Below are 14,285 nucleotides of genomic sequence, written 5' to 3'. Positions count from 1 at the left end.
TGGAATTATTCAGCCATTAAAAAGAGTGCAATCTTGCCATATCTGGCAATGTGGATGGGCCCTGAGGATATTATGCTAAGTGAAGTAAGGTAGATGGAGAAAGACAAATACACGATTTAACTTATATGTGGATTTTAAAAAACAAAAACAAGCAAGCAAACAAAACTTGTATCTCTTAGATACAAGAACTGATTGGTTGTTACCAGAGGGGAAGTGATTGGGAGAGTGAAATGGGTGAAGAGGATCAAGAAGTACAGACTTCCGGTTATAAAATAAATAAGTCATGAGAATGTGTAACGTTGAGAATATAATCAATAACATTGTATTAATTTTGTATGGTGACAGATACTAGACTTTTTATGGTGACCATTTTGCAATGCACACAAGTGTAGAATCAGTATGTTGTGCTCTTGAAACTAATATAGTATTGTATGTGAATTAAATCCCAATAAAAACAAAATTGTGAGAGAAGCCTAGATGTTTACCTAAATTATTAACTAATTTAAATCTCTATTTCTATTTTGCTGCAGGAGGAAATCCACTTGTAGTGTCTCAGCCCATGGACCAATGTCATATTGACTGAATAAAACAATTTGGCTTGGAGGGAGTTTGATACATGCTGGATGAGAAAAAGTGTCTAAGCAGCGTTGAGGTTGGTCAAACTTGGATTTGAGTCCCAACTCCAGCAATGATTTTTAATGTACACTTGGTGAAGTTGCCGACCCTTTCTTGAATTTGATTTTCTCTTCCTTTATAAATGGGGTTCTATAGGGTATTGTATTAGTTTCTTCTGGCTTTTGTAACAAATTAGTACAAACTCCATGCCTTAGTAAACCCAGAAATTTATTCTCTCAGAGTCCTGGAAGCCGGAAGTCTAAAGTCAGTATTACTGGGCTAAAACCAAGGTGTGGGCAGGATGATGCACCCCATGGAGACTCTCGGGTAGAATTTTCTTTTGCATCTTCCAGTTTCTTGTGGCTATTGGCATCCCCATTGCTTGTGACCACATCACTCTAATCTTTGCTTTCTGTTCTTTTGTCCATATGATCTCTTTGGCATCTTTCTTATAAAGACACTTGTGATTGCTTTTAGTACTAACCTAGATTTTCAAAATAATTTCAGGGCCCCTGGCTGGCTCAGTTGGAAGGGCATATAACTCTTGATCTAAGGGTTGTAAGTTTGAGCCCCATGTTGGGTGTAGAGATTACTTTTTTAAAAATCTTAAAAAAAAATAATCTCACCATCTGAAGATCCTTAATTTAGTCATATCTGCAAAGACCCTATTTCCTAATCAGGTAACATTTACACTTTCCATAGATTAGGATGTGTATATGTTTGGGTGGGGAACATTTTTCAGCCCACTAAAGGTATCCTCTTTGGGTTGATATTACAATGTCTGGCATATTTTATGAATTCAATAACCTTCCCTTTCCCATTACTTTTCCCTCTCTTCCTCCAAATTTCCATAATTATCCTCTGCAGTACCACCTTCCACCTCTAAGCAAGATAAAACTATAAAACAGGCTAGGCTATGCCTGCCCTTGACATCCCTATGCCTTTCAGTCTTTCCTTTCATAATTAGTCAAAAACATTTCTTTAGGAATCACTGAATGCAATGCCTTAGACTTTAGGTGGCATAGAAGAAGCAGAAGCAGAAGCAGAAGCATTCCCTATCCACAATAACTTATACTCTGGGGTGGGAGATAGGTAATTAAACAAGCACTTGTAAAGTAAGGAGGAAGAATTTATGGCTTACACAGAAGTATCTGCAATGCACAGTAAGTTAATAAAGGAAACAATGATTGCTACTGAGAGGTAGAGGCCAGAGAAAGTATCTTGGAGCCAATGAAATTTGAACTGGGCCATGAAGATAAGAAGGATGCCAATGGGTTAACAATGTTGAAAGAGTTTTCCAGACAGGCGAAAGACACACAGGAGAAAGCTCTCTCTTATTTCTCTGGAAAATCACTATCTTCTCACTTCCCTCTGGCTGCCTTAAACATTCCCCCTGGGTCAACCTATCAAAACCTGCTTTCTCCTCAGTTCACAATGTGGGAAAATATCCTCTCCTCTAAATCTCCCTCCAATTAGCTGCTTCAATCTAGGTGTTGAAAGGAAAATAATAAGATTAATCTAATTCGCTATATGGTGTGTGTGGCTGATAGCTTCTAAAATCCCCTAGAACAAAAAGAAGAGTTTCTTAACACCAATAAATTTCTTTTGGGATTTTATGCCATGTGTAAAATTATATCCAGGAAGAGCGTGTTCCTAAATCACTTCTATTAAGGAAGATTACTCTAAATGAAGAAAACGATAAGCATAGGAAATATTCCAAATGGTAAAAGCGCCTAATTAAGCAGCAAAGATTTTGAGCTATCGAAGACCACTTCATTATTTTTTATTCTCCATCATGCCAATGTTGTCAGAAGAATTCTGCCTCCCAATCTCATCCCTGCCCTACTCTCCAAAAAGAGGAAAGAAAAAAATCATTTTTAATTTTCTCTTTGCATGTTTTAAGAGGCAACTTGGGAAGCAATGGACAGAAACAAATCAGGCAACCCTCCCCCCCCTTTTTTTTTCTCCAGCTAATTCAGAATGAATTGGATTTACACAAGCAACCGTGCTTAAGCAAAACCGTTCCTATGGTTACACAGAAGGCTTTCTAAATGTGGCACAAGATGCAGGCAGCCAAAATGACTTGACTGTTTATGTTAAATATGAAGTCTATTCCCTATTGAAATTTAATGATCTACTAGCTGCATTTTAGCAGCTTGCACCCTGATAAAATTAACATTTCGAATACATTTGGAGAGATAAATTGCTTTAGCAATTGGCGAGTATTCACTCATTTTTATTTGATCACATCAGTGATTCAGATGAAAGCATTTCCCCCTGCACTATTAGAAATTGGGTCTACAAATTATCCTCATCTCTGGGCCTGCAAGTCCCCAAACACATTTTATTATCTTTTTGCAGGTTTGTTGGTGCCAGATGTTAAACCTAACACTTGGTAAGAGAGCTCGGAAAAAAATATGTATTTTTTTTTTCTTTTACAGGAACCAGGCAGAGTAGGATCAACACTGTTTTCTTGTGGCACCTCTTGAGCCATTCAGTGGTTCTCAAATATCCAACAAGGTGAGTGAGCAGTTCAGACAGGGTGAAGTCTGTTCCTCACCTCCCCCTGCTTCTCCTGAATGAAAAAGACAATCTGTCTGTTTTGAAAAGCTGACAGGAAATTGGAGCCTGGAAAGATATATTCACTGCATATTTTAGCTGACACCATTCAAATTTGCTACATAAGGGCGTTCCTTGATGTCTGTTAGTAGGAACCTCCCATTCAGAAAAAAACAGAAAATGAAAACAGCCTACAGGATGCCAGCCTCATGTATTTACATATTTAGTTCAATTCAACTAATATTTATTAATCATCTTGTATAGACTAGGCACCATGTAAAAGACTGTGGTTATAGCAATAAAACACATAGTCCCTGAGCACAAATAGCTCTTGGTCAAGTAGAGAGATAGGCAATAAATTATGTTATGCCGTGTCTTTCTTCTCAGTAGCAGACTATGTGTTTCTCCAAATCATCTTCACTATCTCACACCAAACATAAGAATTTTACAAAAGATTTGAGTTATCAGAGAAGGATTATTATACACATATCACTTGGAGTACCTCGCTAATTCATGCCCCCTAAATCACTTCTCAGTATAGTCACCCACTGGGAAATCCCTTCTTCCTTCCCTCTTTCTCTACAGGCCCCCAATCCATTGGTATCTTTCTCTCTCTTGTGGGATCTCACTGTCAAAACACATTCAGGCTCAGAAAAGCTGTCAGCATTTCTATCCAGAACCCAAATCTTCATTTTCCAGAGCCTAGGACTGTGAATGTCGAGACCTTAATAGATGAATTATATGAAATTCAGCTGCAATGCACTTAAATCCTTGAAACAGAAATTTATCAAAACTTCTCTAGCCTTTCCTCATTAGAGGCAAAATATTTCATTCTAAATAGCACACTAGACAAGCTGGACATTTAATAGTAGTTTAATTATAATTTATCTCTTGAGATGAATGTACTTAACAAATTTGACACTTGAGAATTTTAATCTGTTTGAGGAAATTTATTTTGAATTGGCAAGTAGAAATACATTCATCACATATTGATTCCCTTGTCATGGTAATTCCCAAATTTAAGTTACCTCTTAGAGCTCTAATTGGTCATTCTAGAAGTGATTAATTACTATGATCATTGTTATTAATATATTTTTTGAAACTTTTAGTAAATTTTTCCTGTAGAACATTCATTGAATAAATAAAAGATGTAAATTTGCCCTTTTATTCTTGAAAAAATAGCTTTAATATCTATTCTTTCAGAATAAGTTGCAAGGGACTGGTATCCAAATATAAGAGACTTATTGAAATATGTGTCTGTAGGCTTGACAGATAATGTCCCAAAGTCTGACAGTGAAATGAGTTTTGAAAGTGATCCATACCTTTTGAGAGAGTAAATCCTAACAAGTCAGTATAGTTCAGAGGAATTTTACTCTGCATTTTATACCTTGCTTTCCCCAAATCTCAATCCTCTAAGAATATAAGGGTTCCTGGAAAAGAATTGATAGTTTGTTAAAAGTAAAGTACTGAGAAGTCTCCCAAAAATCCAGCTTCCACACAATGAATTATTCACCAAAATTCTACTTTCTTTTTTACTGTTTATAACCAGTCCACAAATCCACTAGAATATTGTTTAGATAAAGATGAGAACTGAGCTAAATATAAGTTTCTTTTTCCTGAGAAAATGGATCTTCATACAGAGCTCTGGAATCGTAGAACTTTGATAAAAAAAAAAAAAACTGCAGAGTTGGATCTTTGTTATGTAGGAACGACGTATGTGGGGGATAAAGACTGAGAATGGTTTAGTAGAGGAGTGAAATGATCAAACTTGATTTTGGACAGAGGAGGAGAATATTACTCAGCATCTCACTCCTTGACAGCACGGGGTTATGAGCACGAATGTTATGGCAAGTCAGAGAGTTTCATGGCTTTAGCTGCAGGAGACAGGTAGGTAACCAGATGCCAAGAAGAGCATACGTCTACAAAAAATTGTTTTTTCAAGAAATGATGAATCATTTTCCGGTCCGAAATTCATGATTTCAGATTCGAACAGGAATGTTTATTATGCAGTATCTTGGAAGACATATATTTGCTCTTTCCATCCTTGTTCTCTGCCCTTTTTATTTAAAAAAAGTGGGGTGGGGGGAAGAAAAATGAATGCCAGATGAATTTTAAAATGATGACTCTAAAATATTGATGCCTCAAGTGCAAATATGAGGAACTTTAATAATTGTTTCCACTATGCAATGAAGGAGATTTAAATAATGTCTTCATGGGGTAGAAACAGTTAATTTTCCAGGGCTGATTTCCAGAATTCAGGTCAACAATCCATGCATAACATAATGTAAGATGTATTTAAATACCCAAAAGTAATTTCATTAGGCAGTGAACCACAGTGTTGTTCCCGTTTGTTCTTACTCAGAACACACTCACCAGTTCACTCTGCATCCATCACTTTTATTTTGTATCAGATACTCATTGTCTGAAGTAATAATGGATAAGTGATCCAAAGAACAGAGTATTGCTTTGAACTGCTGACACACTGAAGAATGCAGCATTATGCAGGATTGTACTGCTAGCCAAAATACCCATGTTTAGCTCTAGCTCTTTCCAGAAAGCATGCCCTTGTTCCCCCATTTCTGTATAATATGCATTCTTTTTAAAAAAATTTCTTAATGTTTTATTTATTTTTGAGGGGGGAAGGAGAGGTAGAGAGAGAGGGGGAGACACAGAATCTGAAGCAGGCTCCAGACTGAGCTGTCAGCACCGAGCCCAACGCAAGGCTCGAACTCATGGACTGGGAGATTATGACCTGAGCCAAAGTCAGATGCTTAACTGACTGAGCCAACCAGGCGCCTCTCTGTATAATAGGTATTCTACAGTGAGTGATTAAAAATGGAAGTTTTTCTCATTTTGTTCGATAGAATGGGAAATGGTATATGATGTATTTAATTTTAATCATACTACTCCGTAGACACATTTTTAATGAACTGTGTTTGAAAGGCTGCTTTTTATTTGTTTAGTGTAAAATATCTTGAAATAGTAACTAATATGAGACAAAAATGAGACAGTGCTTTTGTATTTTTATGTGAATTGTTTGGGATACAAACTTACATTATGTAAAATTAAAGTCCTCGGGGGCAGGGGGATCTATCTCACCCAAACACCACTGACTAATCAACTAAAAATAGAATCAAAGAAGCCCCTTCTACTTTGCAAGATCTGGATTTGTGGTTATTTTCTAATGACCCACATTCAGCACAACGGCACAAACCCAGGGGAAATCTGTATATGACATGAGACCAGTTGCATGAATGTTGTGGCAAGATGGACATAGTTTACTACAGAAAACGGAGAAGACATTTGTTCCTTGTTGCCACAGAGGTAAAAATGTGTGTGTGTGTGTGTGTGTGTGTGTGTGTGTGTGTGTGTAGATAGATACAAATATGTGTAGGTATTATTTTTAAGAGATGCAGATTGTAGATGTAGTCTTGAGTTCAGGGAGGAGATAGTGAAGACCATGACTAGTATGGAGGTGTGTGAGCTCTTCCCTTGGCACACGGTGAGACACACATTTTGGTTTTTGCTGCCACTTGTTTGCATACAAAATAGGGACTATGTCTGTGTCTTTGATGTTTTGGGAACTTGAATTTTGCACAATAATATGGTACCCCATAGCCTAGATCCAAGTTTCACTTTGCAAGCTAAACAGAAGACCCTGAACGTGAGAGGAATAGGGAAAAGGCCAAATTACAACTGTTGCGTCAAGTGGGTGGAATGAAAAAGGATGTGCAGCATTGTAAAATTGCATGTGTAGCTGAAAACTATTGGCCTCTAGCCTTAAAGTCGTGGAAGATTACATAAAATGCATTGTTAACCTCATGGAATTATGCCTGACTTACTAAATATGAGTATTATAATTTGTCTTTCCAATCCTAAAAGTTCAATGTGTCCATTATTCCATTGTGGTTTCTTGAAAGTTCTTTCTAGTTGAGTTATAGACAATGGCTGCTGTTCTATATTTATACTTATGAAAAGTCAGAAACATTCCCCATCAATGCTTTGAAATTCCCTGGCTATCTTCTAGAAAAATACCATCATTTGCAATAACAAAAGTCATTAGGTTTCAATCATAAAAACTTATCTCTTGACTTCTGACATCAGTTATAATTTCAGTTGGATGTTTTGCGGCATGATAAGATGAAATGAATATAATTAATTTTAGTGTTGATAATGTTGAAATATTTGGAGGCATTTTCCTGTGAAACTAACTTCCTTTCAGCACCCAATAGCTACTATTTTCCATTATGGTAAAGAAAGTTCTGTTGGCCTTTATAATTAGAAGAAAATGACACTACTGCCTTCCCATCACAGGAGGATTCTTACTTGTTTCTCCATTAGTGTGAATAGATTTTCATTGATCCATTTGCACTCTGTTACTTTGTCTCTCTTGTGGTTGCAGGCACTGTTTCTGAAACTTTCACCAGGGTAGAAGGAGAAGCGTAGATAGCTGAGTACTACCACATGCTCTGCTGGAAAGTGACCTGGCTCTGACATTTTCCAGTTATCTGGATAAGTCACTTAACCGGCCAGGCCTCAGCTTTCTCCTCTCGACTGAGTTACTTGGAATAGATTATTCTATGTCCATACAGAATTTTTTAAAAATGTATGTGAACCAGATTTTTGCCTCTCCCTTGCCCCAATTTTATTAAGAAAACCTTCATATATAAAGAGAGATAAAAGAATAATACAATGATCAGTTTTACATCCCTTACCTATATTTAAAAATTGTTAATAATTTCCCATTTGTTTCTATTTTCATGAAACATTTAAAAGTAATTTGCAGACATCTTGACACTTTACTCTTAAGTATTTCAGCATGAATCTCCTAAGTGTACCATTCTCCAACATCACTGTAATAGCTTTATCACAACTAAAAAAAAAATTAGTAACAATAATTACCTAATAGCTTTTCTTATGTAAATCAAGTTCAAATGTCCCATCTGTCCCAAAATTGAATTTTCTATTCCCTTTTGCCCCACCTCCACTTAGGATCCAGTTTTTTTTTTTTCTTACATTACTTATAGTTGTTATTCATGACAACTTATAGTGTCATAGATTGCATGGGCTTTCACATGATGGTAGTTTTTCATTCAGTAGCAGTTGATTGAAAAAATACATAAATGAGAAAAATGAATGAATGAATAAATGAATGAATGAATGAATGAATGAGGATACCTAGTATCTGGTAGTTGTTTAATATTTCCTTGCTGAATACATGAATTTATTAATATTTTTAGGTGACATTGCATTTTACTAAACACAACTGCAACTGAATATAGTTGCAAAAAAACAAGACAATTCTGGGTGAAAGGCATTTTTAAGTTCAGTCCACAGACTCTAGTAATCGCTAATGTGATTTTGATCACTTACTATGTACCTGGTGTGGAGCCAAGCACTGAGTATTAGCTCATTTAATCTTCATAACAAGCCCACAGGGTACCATTTTATAGATGGAGAAACTGGGCATGTTAAGTATTTTGCTAATGATTTCAGAGTCCATAAGAGAAATAATCTATATATAAACCTGAGCTTATCACAAATACTATAGTGCTTTGCAAGACAAGCTTGCTGCAGTTCACCCTCAGCCCCTTCTAGCAGATAGCTTGGTATCTGTCTGTCCACTCAACTGCCCCAGAAGAACCACTATCAAACACTTAGCTTAATTATTGCTGTGGCTTTAAGGCAACTCATATCTCTGTGAGGAAGCCCTTTGAAATACAAAGGATCAGTGCACAGTTTTTTTGTTCAGAAAGATCTTTGAGCAAGGTCATGTCTGTTTCCTGAATGAACGGGGTTAGGATAGGAAAACTGGAGAGTTTCCCAGCTCAAAGAGAGCCAAGTTTTCACTGTGTCATTTCATTCTTCCCTTTGAAGTAAATTCCCAGAAAATCAGACACACCCATATCCAAACTTAAGTACAAAACACATCCTACAGCCAACTGGCCGTGATTCAGGGAGTATGCCACCATTTTGGATTGCCTGTACTTTTCTTCCCTTTCATTAGTGAGGATAATCGCATGTTTCCTGTAACTTCAAAAAAAGTGCAGATTAATCCAGTACAGGCATATCACCGTAAAGGATCCTAAATTGTAAAGAGGATAAATCAGAAAAAGGAAGACATCAACTTTACTAAACATCTGATCCCTTCACAGCTGCAATTCAGTTTGGTCTGTTCTTTCAACCTGCCATTATAGACTCTCCCTTATTTTTGTGGCTTCATTTCCCATGAAGTAAATTTTTATTTAAAATTTTTTTTAATGTTCATTTTTTTTTTACAGAGACACAGAGCATGAGTGGGGGAGAGGCCGAGAGAAGAGGGAGACACAGAATCCAAAGCAGGCTCTAGGCTCTGAGCTGTCAGCACAGAGCCGGATGCAAGTCTCAAACTCACGAACCACGAGATCATGACCTGAGCCAAAGTTGGGTGCTTAACTGACTGAGCCACCCAGGTGCTCCATGAATTCTTATTATTGATTCTGTAAGTTAGTGGTCTGCTCACTTAAAATAGATATATTTATACTCTTAAGGAGAAAGTCCTTTCTAAAAATCCAAGTAGATGGATTGAAAAAAGAAAAAATAGCCCCCAGGAAAATGTCTGGCCAGCAGTTGGCCTTCTTTGTGGAATTAACTTCAAACCTCCTAACACGTTTTTTAAAAACATGAATGAACTAAATTAAATGTCAACAAAAGTCAAAATTAATCATCATAGTGATCAATACTATGTATGAGAAAGACTTGTTCATATGGATATAAAAGCAGTCTGTGAGACACATATTTTTAGATGCCTTATAAAGTAAACTTATGGAGAAGAAATCACACAAGGTTTGACCACAGATGAAATGTGGATCAGTCCCACAACTTTCTAGTCACCTAATTTGTAAGTGCCCTCAATGCCTCCCATTCTGGGCACTCAATAAATACTAAACAGGGCAGCAATTTCCTTTCCTGTCTAGTCAGGGTATCATTATTTCTGTACAGTCTCTGAGCTAGTGAGCACATAGAAAAACACAGTTCACCACAGCTTGAAATATGTCTTTCGCTCTCCCACCTCCTCTTTTCTGTGTGCCTTCAGTTGCTGTAAAACCTTCTGGAAATCTAAGAATGTTAGCTCTCAGTTACCACTTATTAAACCTTAACCTTTCCTCTCCCAAATGCCAAGTCCTAGCAGATATAATCAGCGTATTTTATTCTGCCCTTTCAATCAGCCGTTTGGTGATGTTGATTTGCTGCTAAAGGAAGTTTATAAAAAAAAGAAACCCACTAGCTTTTGAACATGTCTCCGTTCCTTAAGGAGAATGTCATTTTACGTAACTGTGTGTCAGGATGTTGTCAACAGTTGCTTTCTCCATTTTGGAGGTCCTGGGGGAGAGCTCACTTGTAACTTTCACATCTCTTTTATTTATTAAAGCACAAAAATACAAATCATTAACATCCAAATATACTTATTACTTTGGCACTGAGCCTCCTTTCATGCTGCTGAACAGCCATCTGTGTCACTATGCACCATGATGCGAGTCCTATGCTCGAACATTCCTTTGGTTTCTAGGATGCCACACCCACTTTCTTTCCTTTTCAGCCTCCTTCATTGACCCCTCCTCTCTCCTCTAAACGTTTAGAGGACACTGAGTCCTCTAACACTAAATGTTTTCGTGTTCAATTCTCCAGCTTCTCCTCTCTAGGGACATTTGCTCCTTGGGACTCCTCATCTCTCCAGAACTACATATCCAAAACATCTCATTTTTTTCTTTCCATTTTGGAGTTCTGAGCTCCAGATTATTATACTCCTTATTCAACATCTTGACTGAAAATCTGTAAGGTTTTATAGACTTACTACAACAAAAAGAGAACTTTTTATGATTTCTCCAAAAGTACACTTCCTCTTGGGGTGCCAGGGTGGCTCAGTCAGTTAAGTGTCCAACTCTTGAGTTTTGCTCAGGTTATGATCTTGGGGTCATGGGATGGAGCCCTGTGTCGGGCTCCACACTGGGTGTGGACCCTGCTTGGGTTTCTCTCTCCTCTCTCTCTCTCTCAAAATAAATAAACTTTTTCTTTTTTTAAAGTACATTTCCTCCAGGCTTCCCATTTCAATAAAATCTGCTACCATTCAACCAGTTGGTCAAGCCAATATCATAGGGGCATCCTTGGTTTCTTTATTTCCTTCCTTTTCCATATATAGTACAAGTGCTACCATCACTTTCTCTGAAATATATCCTGAAGTTGCTCCCTTCTGTCTCCAGTGATAGGACTCTCACCCAAACTACCATCATCTCTTGCCATTAACTACTGAAGAAACCTCAGGCTGGTTTCTAGCTTCAGTCTTTCCCCTCTACAGTCTGTACACCTGAGTGATTTAAAGCATAGATGCATATAAGATGACATAACTTCCTGGTCAAAACTCTAAAATAGCTTCCCATTAGAAGTCGAAGAAAACACAAACTTCCTGACCATGGCCTACAAAGTCCGCATGGCCTCCCACCCCCCATCCGTTGCCACTTTCCCTTCACTCACTGGGCTGCAGCCACCCTAGCCCACTTGCTTCCCTCCAAACACGTAAAGGCCAACCCTGCCTCATGGCCTGGTACTTGCTTCTTTCTCTGCCTGGAACACTCTTTCCTCTGATTTCCACATGGCTCCTCCTTTACATCATCCCGGTCCTTACTGAAGTATCATCTCAGAGAAGTTTCCCCCTTTGAAACTGCCTCTCCCCCCACGTCTCCAGTTAATCTCAAACTCCACATGCTATTTTACTTTTCTTCATGGCACCATTACTGCTTGGACATATTTCATTATTTAAAAAAAATTTTTTTTTCAAAGTTTTTATTTATTTTTGGGACAGAGAGAGACAGAGCATGAACGGGGGAGGGGCAGAGAGAGAGGGAGACACAGAATCGGAAACAGGCTCCAGGCTCTGAGCCATCAGCCCAGAGCCTGACGCGGGGCTGGAACTCACGGACTGCGAGATCGTGACCTGGCTGAAGTCGGACGCTTAACCGACTGCGCCACCCAGGCGCCCCAATATTTCATTATTTTTTAAGCAGTCCATTGCTTGCCTCCTCTATTAGAATGGAAGCTCAGTGAGGACAGTGACTTTGCCTATCTTGTTCAGACAAAACGTCCTGTGTCTCCAACATTTGGAATGGTGACTGACATATGATAGTCACTTAATAATATCTGATGAATAAATGAGTAACCAGTCAGAAGTCCTCGGTAAATAAGATAATCTAATCCATCATGTGACTTGTTTTATTGTTCTTTATGAATTGTGCTATTTGTTTATTTGTTTTTATATTAGTGGTCCATTAATTTCAAAAAGGATATACCCATATTCTTACAGAGAAACCCTTCCTAAAAGTCTGGGTGGATGTGATTTAACAATAGCAAAAAACCAACCTAAAACAAAAACTGTTGGTATTGCTAAAAATTTGGATTTATATTGTCACTCAGTCACCTGAAAAGGCCTATTTTTTTTGTCCAAATCTCTAAATGATCATGGCCATGAGGCTTAAACGTTAATGTTCATAGTAATCAGCTAGGGAAACTGGCTGGTAAATCTGGTATTCGGTTCTAAATCTTGATTTGTTGACAAGCCCCCAGGTGATGTTGATGTAACTGCTTAAACAGTTTTCAGAAATACCGGATTGGGGGTTTTGTGATTCCTTTCATAATTTTGAGAAAAATAGATATATACCTATGTGATTTACCTCAAATTGAGAACCAAATTTTGTCACTTAGGTGCTGGTGCTGGGTTCCCAAAGAGCACATCTTAGTCATGTGAGGCATCTGTCAACTATCGGGGATTCCAGGTGAGAGGTAAGTTGAAAACAAAAACCTTTTGGAATTCTGTTGCAAGATCACATGGGGAGTATAGGTAAGGAAGCAGAGACAGAGCCAAATAAACCAGAAGACCAAGAAGACAAGAACAGGAGGACAAAAGAAGGCTAGGAGGGGAGTAGAGATTTTCGTAAATGAGACTAGAGTTAAGAAACTGCCTGGGGCAGGTGTGATTTGCACTGGGGACACCCATGCCTTTAAGACTGATTTGTGGGCAAGAGGAATGGGAGAGGAACGAGGTCTTAGTTATGATTTACAGTTTACTAGTCCCAGCAAATAGGCCAGTGTCACTCCCAGTTTTCAGGCCAACAAGGATAAGGACCTGGAACATGAAAGGATTTAACAATCAAGTTAAAGGTGAGTTCAGATTTCTAGATAAGACACACTTCAAACAGTGTTTATGCTATTTGGATATCATGCTCAGGAAACCAAGTTAGAAAGAAACGGGTTTCCTTCCATTGCCTGGCTAAATAGATAGGACACAAAAGGAAATCCTGATATAGAACTATTCCTGTCACAGGGAGGCATAGAATCCTGAGTGGAAAATGGAACAGACTTTCCATTTTTTATCCCCTCTCGCCTTTTATCCTTTAGCAGAATTTATTGCAGTGATTTGTTTAATTGTCGGTCCTCCCTGTGATGGTGTGATCCCTGGGAGGGCCACCGGGTCTCCTCTTCTCACCACTGTATCCGGTGTTGGTTACAAAGAATGTGCTCAATCCCTGCCAGTTACTGGAAGCAATGCCCAAGTGAATGTTTAAAAGAACACAAGACCCTCATATTAGCGAATAAACTATATTGAAGGAAAGATAGGTCCTGACTCACTTCACAGATACTAGATGAGATGCCCTTAAGTCTTGTTAAGGCCACCTACGCAATCATTTTAAAAGTCAAGATTATAATGATAAGCATTAGAATTGTGCTCTTCATATGCACAGTGCACTTTGCAAATGACAACTGCAAAATATCTTGCTACAGTCCTTAAAGCCCAGAAATAGTTATATTTGACGTCTATGCCAACAGAATGGATATATTTAATACACTGGTGGCTAAAAGCCATGTAAAAATTCTCTTTTTATTCCCCACCCCTCACCCTTCTCTCTACCCACGTAAGGGTAGACCTACCTAGGCACCGTGGTGCAAAACTCTACCATAACATCACTCCTGGAATTACCTGGCTTTGGTACATTTGTACATAACTGTTCTAATGTAACAGCGAGAATTTTTCCCCTCCTGTTTATTTCTCTGAAGCTGTAATAAGCAATCCTGTGTGACAT

General features: G+C 38.1%; 1 long non-coding RNA gene across 1 annotated transcript in view; it reads left to right on the top strand.

The window, feature by feature from the left end:
* The first annotated feature begins 527 nt into the window (after positions 1 to 527).
* LOC109503557 overlaps positions 528 to 14,285 on the top strand; it is a 31,407-nt gene continuing 17,649 nt past the window's right edge. The window contains exons 1-3 of the long non-coding RNA XR_006585233.1: positions 528 to 652; positions 3,057 to 3,135; positions 12,910 to 12,987. This is a non-coding gene — a long non-coding RNA (uncharacterized LOC109503557). The remainder of the gene's footprint in view (positions 653 to 3,056; positions 3,136 to 12,909; positions 12,988 to 14,285) is intronic.

Source organism: Felis catus, chromosome C2 (assembly GCF_018350175.1).
Source record: "Felis catus isolate Fca126 chromosome C2, F.catus_Fca126_mat1.0, whole genome shotgun sequence".
NCBI classification, from domain to species: Eukaryota; Metazoa; Chordata; class Mammalia; order Carnivora; family Felidae; genus Felis; species Felis catus.
Note: the sequence above shows the minus strand (reverse complement) of the source record. Positions and strands in the feature narration are given on the sequence as shown.